Genomic DNA, 6,146 nt, shown 5'->3' on the forward strand with positions numbered 1-6,146 from the left:
ATGGACACTTCATATGAGCAGCATGAAATGGTGTTTTTTGAAATTTCCTCTAACTTAAAGTCACACCGTGTTCCATTTGAAAGTCCTAAGACAGCATTTCCGCCCTTTGGTGTTACATTGTATCATTTTATGAATCTTTTTAGGATTGTGAGGAAAGGTTGTCTCTGTAGTGACTGGGAGTGTCTATGTCCTTATTTCCTAATTCTAAAGTTATCAGCTGATGAAGGCAGGGATTCACTTTGTTCACTGGTATTTCCCTGACAGCTCTGTTTATATATTAAAAACCATAAATTCATACTGATACCACCAATTTCAATAGAACACCACAGGGTTTACTCCCACATTCTCTTTTCTCATATGTTTAAATCCCTTCTCCAAAAGTGAGAAACCTGGTTCTCATTATCCATAATGTATTTATTCATTTGTTCAGTCATAAAATATATACTCAGTTTCAGAACTACTAACTCGTGTGTCTATGGTAAAAATAAACACAACTTTATTAATTGGAGTCAAACATTTGTTTGCAGTTTTTATCTTTACCTAGAAGGAATATGGCATTATAATATTCGTTAGGTTGGCTCTTTTCCCCCCCACTTTTTATTGTGATTATTTATTTGAAATATAGTTTGTTTTTTGTTTCTATCCCATTTTCGGACTTTCTCCCACCTCTTAATTATATTAATTATACTTTATTTGAATGAGTATGTAAGACATTAATATAATTCACAAGCTGGAACTATACAAAGAGGAATACCCAGAGAAATATCACTCCTCCCAACCATTTTTTCTTACACCGTTGTCATCCTTCATCCAGCCTACCCCATTCTCAGCCACCCACGGTATACTAGTCTCATTACTTTCTAGTATACTCTACGTTGTATACACATTTCGCAAAAATGTGAAGCTATATATTTTTTGTATTTATCATTTTTTAATACAAAAAGTAGAATACTATAAAAATGCTTTGCACTTTGCTGTCTTTCATTTAGTAATGTATCCTTAAGATAAGTCCAGATCAGCTCATAAATATCATTATTAATTTTAAAAGCTGCACAATAATCAATTGTGTGGATGTGTTATAGTTCGCTTAACCAAATTTTGTGTATGTATAGATTATTTCCAATACAAATAATATTTTAATAAATAATCTTGAGCATATATGTTTCCAAATTCTTGGAACAACAATATGCAATTGCTAGAAGCGAATTAATGATCATTTCTAAAGGACTGGTAGATTAAAGGATAAATGCACATGCAGCTGTTAGATATTGCCGAATTTCCCTCTCTGGTTTCAAATGAAAATACCAATAAAACCCTTTAATTTTTAAATACAATTATCAGTACTGTCTAAATTAAAGCCTAAAATTTTAATTTTAATCTTATACTTAACAAAAAATGCAATTAAGTGAAATACATTGAATTAATGTATGAGCATATTCAATAAATAAATGTGAACTAGCATATTTAGTATAAATGTTGATAAAGCATGAATCATTTTGAAGCTACTAATAATTTCTTTTTCTTACATCACTTTCTGCCAGGAGTAGTATTATCTAACTCTTCCTGATCTTTGACATCACTGGAAGCATCGCGTTGAGGTTCTAAATTTTCTATGCAGAAATTTTTCATTCTTAGAATCTTGAAATGTGGTGTTCTAGTACAAAACTCTTGTCATGCAAACAACCACAAATGACCACACAGTACGCATGCCAGAACTGCTAGAGTAGTGATTACTGGGGAAAATTCATAGAGTTGGGGTCAGATGGTTAATCTGTTGTCCATTACCATTTAGGTCAGTGTGAAGAGATACAGTAGGTTCAGACATTAGACTGTTAGAGATTTCTGTCCTTGAGCCCTGGAGCCTTTCGGTTTCATGATCACAGAACATGGATTTCTCCTCTCATGTACTCAGGGGCTGCGATTCAGAAGTGAAATGAACCTTGCTTCAGTTTCATTGTGGTACTTCTGCTTTCTGGTTTGGGGCAGGCTTGGGGGACAGTTACCCCTCCCCTGATGTGGCAGAGGCCTGGGATCTAAGCCAGATGGTTAAAGTCTTATGGTGTAACAAGTAACAGTATTAGGCACACCTGTGTTCATGACTGGGGAAATACCAGCCCTTCCTTTGATATGCTGAGGGACTGATGTTCAAGTTTTGAGAAACTGTCTCAATCACTGGGCCATAGCTTGTTGCCATGGAGCTTTGAAGGGAATTAGTCCCATTTCTGGGAGGTCAACCTGCAATGGATGAGTCTTAAGCAAAGTCTTACTTTTCACTTTTAATTTTACATCTTTAAAACAAATTAACAAAACCATGGTTCTGAAAAATTAAGTGATGTGTGTATTTACAGTTGGAGAAAAGCTTGAACAGGATTCAGTTTTCCTTGTATTTAGAAAAGCATGTTTGTTTTTGTGTTATGCAGTGCTTCCTCTGTTAATACTAGAAGGCTTTAAGATAAAGGTGTTTCTTTTTTATTTATTTTTTATTTTTTAAGGCTAGTCAACTGGGAAATATACAGAATATAAATGCAAATAAAATCAAAATAAAAATACTTTTTTTTAATTAGGAGAATGCATTAAACCATTATCTGCCACAAATGATTCACTGAGCATTTACTAGCAACCTAGCTGGCAACTAATTGGGCTTTGAGGAATAGGCCAAAAAGCCATTATATTGTGATGAGAAAATATTATGAAAACAGACCTTACTTTGTCAACGTTACCTATTGAGTGGGGATTGCCTCTAAATTTTGTAGAATATTTTGAATACCATTAGTGTCTATGTTGAGGGCTCCTTTCCAAAACGACTGCTTTACATTACATTATTTTCATAAAAATTCATTTTTGAATCTCATTATTTTCATTTAAAAAGTCTCATATTGATTAAGGTAGTATTAGTTGACATATTTGTAGCAGTTACATTATCTTTATAGTTTGTTTTGAGTAAACACTAGCTGTACACCCTGGATTATGATTTTCTCTCTCTTTTTTTTTTCTTTCTTTTCATTTTTTTTGAGACTGAGTTTTACTCTTGTTGCCCAGGCTGGAGTGCAATGGCGTCGTCTCAGCTCACTGCCACCTCCACCTCCCAGGTTTAAGTGATTCTCCTGCCTCAGCCTACTTCCAAGTAGCTGGGACTACAGGCACCCGCCACGATGCCCAGCTAATTTTTGTATTTATAGTAGAGATGAGGATTCACAATGTTGATCAGGCTGGTCTTGAACTCCTGACCTCAGGTGATCTGCCCTCCTTGGACTCCCAAAGTGCTGGGATTACAGGTGTGAGCCACTGCGCCCAACCTGGATTATGAATTTCTGATGAAAGAAAATGACTATTCCTAAAGCATAATTTAAAACCAACACATGTATTTAGACAGCCCCTTTTATACTAGAATATTTAAAATTATATTACAGACATGAAAACGTCCCAGTGAAAATCAAATTAATATATACCTCTAGTATGGTATTTATCATATTGGGCTGTAATTACTTATGTTTTTATTATTTCCTTGCTTATATGCATTTAATGCTATAAAATGGCACTGAGTTATTAATCTATTTTACTGGAATACAGCACAGTCTTGGATGATAATAACATTGTTTATTAATCACTCATTATATGCCAAGTGGTATTTTAAATAACAGATTATTTAAACAGCTCAAATATTACTAAAACTAATTAGTTTAATGAGGTGACTGGATATAAAATAGGTATAAAAATTTCTTTTTAAAAAATAATAGCAATAACCCTTTTAATCATTAAAAATTTATTTCATAACTTTTACATTTTTAGGAATAATTTTTTTTAAAAGGAACAAAATGTACATGGGGAAACATTAAAATATTATCAAATGTTTTCTAAGAACATGAAGTATACTCTGAGTAAATGGAGGAACTTAATAGTATGGGTTAATCTATGTTCTAATCAGAATCCCCCTTTCCTCATAATTTTTAACAAAAAGGTGATAAATTCACCCTCTTCCACATCGCTCTTTCCAGAGAGAAACCAAGTTAGAGGAGAGTGTGAGGGTTTTCAAAGCAGAAGACAAAAATGAGTATATTAAATAAATTCTCAGCTGTTTATAAGAGCATCTTCTATCTTTAAAATTTCCATATCTGCTTTATTGGTATTAATAAATATGAGTCAGCAATTTAAAGAGAATTTGCATTTGGAAACATAGTTATGAATTTTCCTAATGTAAAACTTATGTTGTTTGCTTATCAAAAAAGTTATTCTTAATATTCTGTACCCTTATATATCTTGTCTCCTATTTAGTCAATACCTGATTGAGAACAGAATTGATGATAAAGTTATTTGTATTCATGTGGTAAATACTGAATGATAGCCTACCATATGCACACCACATTGTGCATGCACTACAAGCCATAGGAATAAATAGTCACAGGTTTCTCCTGGGGTAACTTAATATTTAATAGAGAAAGCAGGTTTTCACAAAAGAAACCAAAACAAATCCTGTGTGATCCAAGAGGAAGGAGTCATTTCACATGAAACATTGAACTGAAATTAAAATTAAATACGATTCTGACCAGATTGAGTAAGAAAAACTAAGATAAACAAAAGTCAGGAAGTATGAAAATAAATAGGCTGAGGCACAATCAAATGTCAGAAATCAATGAATTATGGGTGCATGAATGTAGAAGGAAACACAGATGAATAGTTAATATGTGACCAAATGAAGGAAGAACTTGAGTTAGCAATGATATCATAATGTTCACTGAAAATGTTCATTTTGGAAAAGATTCAGCAGAATTTATAAAGTCAAATGTTTGTGGATATTTGGGGTATTTCTGAAGACATTTTAGTTTAGATTTGGACATTTTCATGGGTTAAAAAACTATATATTAAAATCATCATCATTAACATTTTGAAAAATTAACTATACAGTATCTAAAAATTTGCTATTATTATTGTAGAATGAAGGTAAGCTTAGTGATACAAATTCGATTATGTAAGACAAAACACACATTACTAAAACAACTGTTCAGTTTAGTGGGAGAAAAAGTGTTTTGAGTGTAACTCTTAATTAGCAATTAAATTTTAAAGATTCTAGTATGGAGGGTTGTTGTTGTTTTTTTTTTAACCAGTCACTAGAGTTAGATACATTTTAAGAATGCTATGAGACTAGCAAAGATTTTCCCACTACCCAAAATCATTCATAAAGGTTATTTTTTAGTCACTTCTATTAAGGACCAGATCAGATCTTCCACCCACAAAGCTAACTCTAATCTTAAAATTCTAAAGAAAACTTTGTATTTAAAAGTTTTCAAATGCCACCTCAATAATGGGATGCTTCATATGAGAACCACTCAAGTAGAATATTCTGTTTGCTTCTCTCCCACATTGTCACTGTACCTCAGTGGTCTTGCAGTTACAAAAATAAATATTCCTTTTCTCCTCTAAAATAGGCTTAAATATTTTAAAACATAGTTTGTGAGACGCTTGAATTATTAAGATTAGGATGAAGAAATGCTAATCTTGTGGAAAAATCAATTTCCAAAGAAATTCTGGGGGAGCTATATATATAATTAATATACTCTGTAATAGGCAATTTATCTTCTAGACACAGCATAATTTTTGATTTATTCTAGTAATTTGTTTCAAGTCTGGGTCAGGGTATATTTTCCTTTTACTATATTCCTGAAACATTTACTAAATGTTCGTTTAAAATTTTTCCATCTATGCTCATGATAGCAATAGATCTCTATGTATGTTTTCTGTTGAAATGTCCTTAGCTTTAGTACCAAAATAATACTGGTCTCAAAGACTGAATTAAGACGTATTTTCTTCCATTTAATTTTCTGGAAGAAACTGTAAAATTGCTATTAATTATTCTTTTAAGTATTTGGCAGAATCACGTGGTGAAACCATTTGGGGGCCTAGAAACTCCCTTTTTGGAAGCTTTAAGATTATTAATTCAATTTCCTTAATGGCTATAGGATGATTCCGATAATCTGTTTAATCCTGGAGGCATTAGTAGCTCATGCTATTTCACCATCTGTCTAGCCAGATCTACTTTCTGATTTTCAGTAACTTTTTCACCTTTAAAAAGGGTTTTAGTATATGTTTTCTCATCTATAAAGTGGGCTTACTTTACCCTGTTGTTATCAATCTAATACTGATTATTCCAC

The sequence above is a fragment of the Trachypithecus francoisi genome, unplaced genomic scaffold, assembly GCF_009764315.1.
Source record: "Trachypithecus francoisi isolate TF-2019V2 unplaced genomic scaffold, Tfra_2.0 Lachesis_group10, whole genome shotgun sequence".
In the NCBI taxonomy this organism is placed as follows: domain Eukaryota; kingdom Metazoa; phylum Chordata; class Mammalia; order Primates; family Cercopithecidae; genus Trachypithecus; species Trachypithecus francoisi.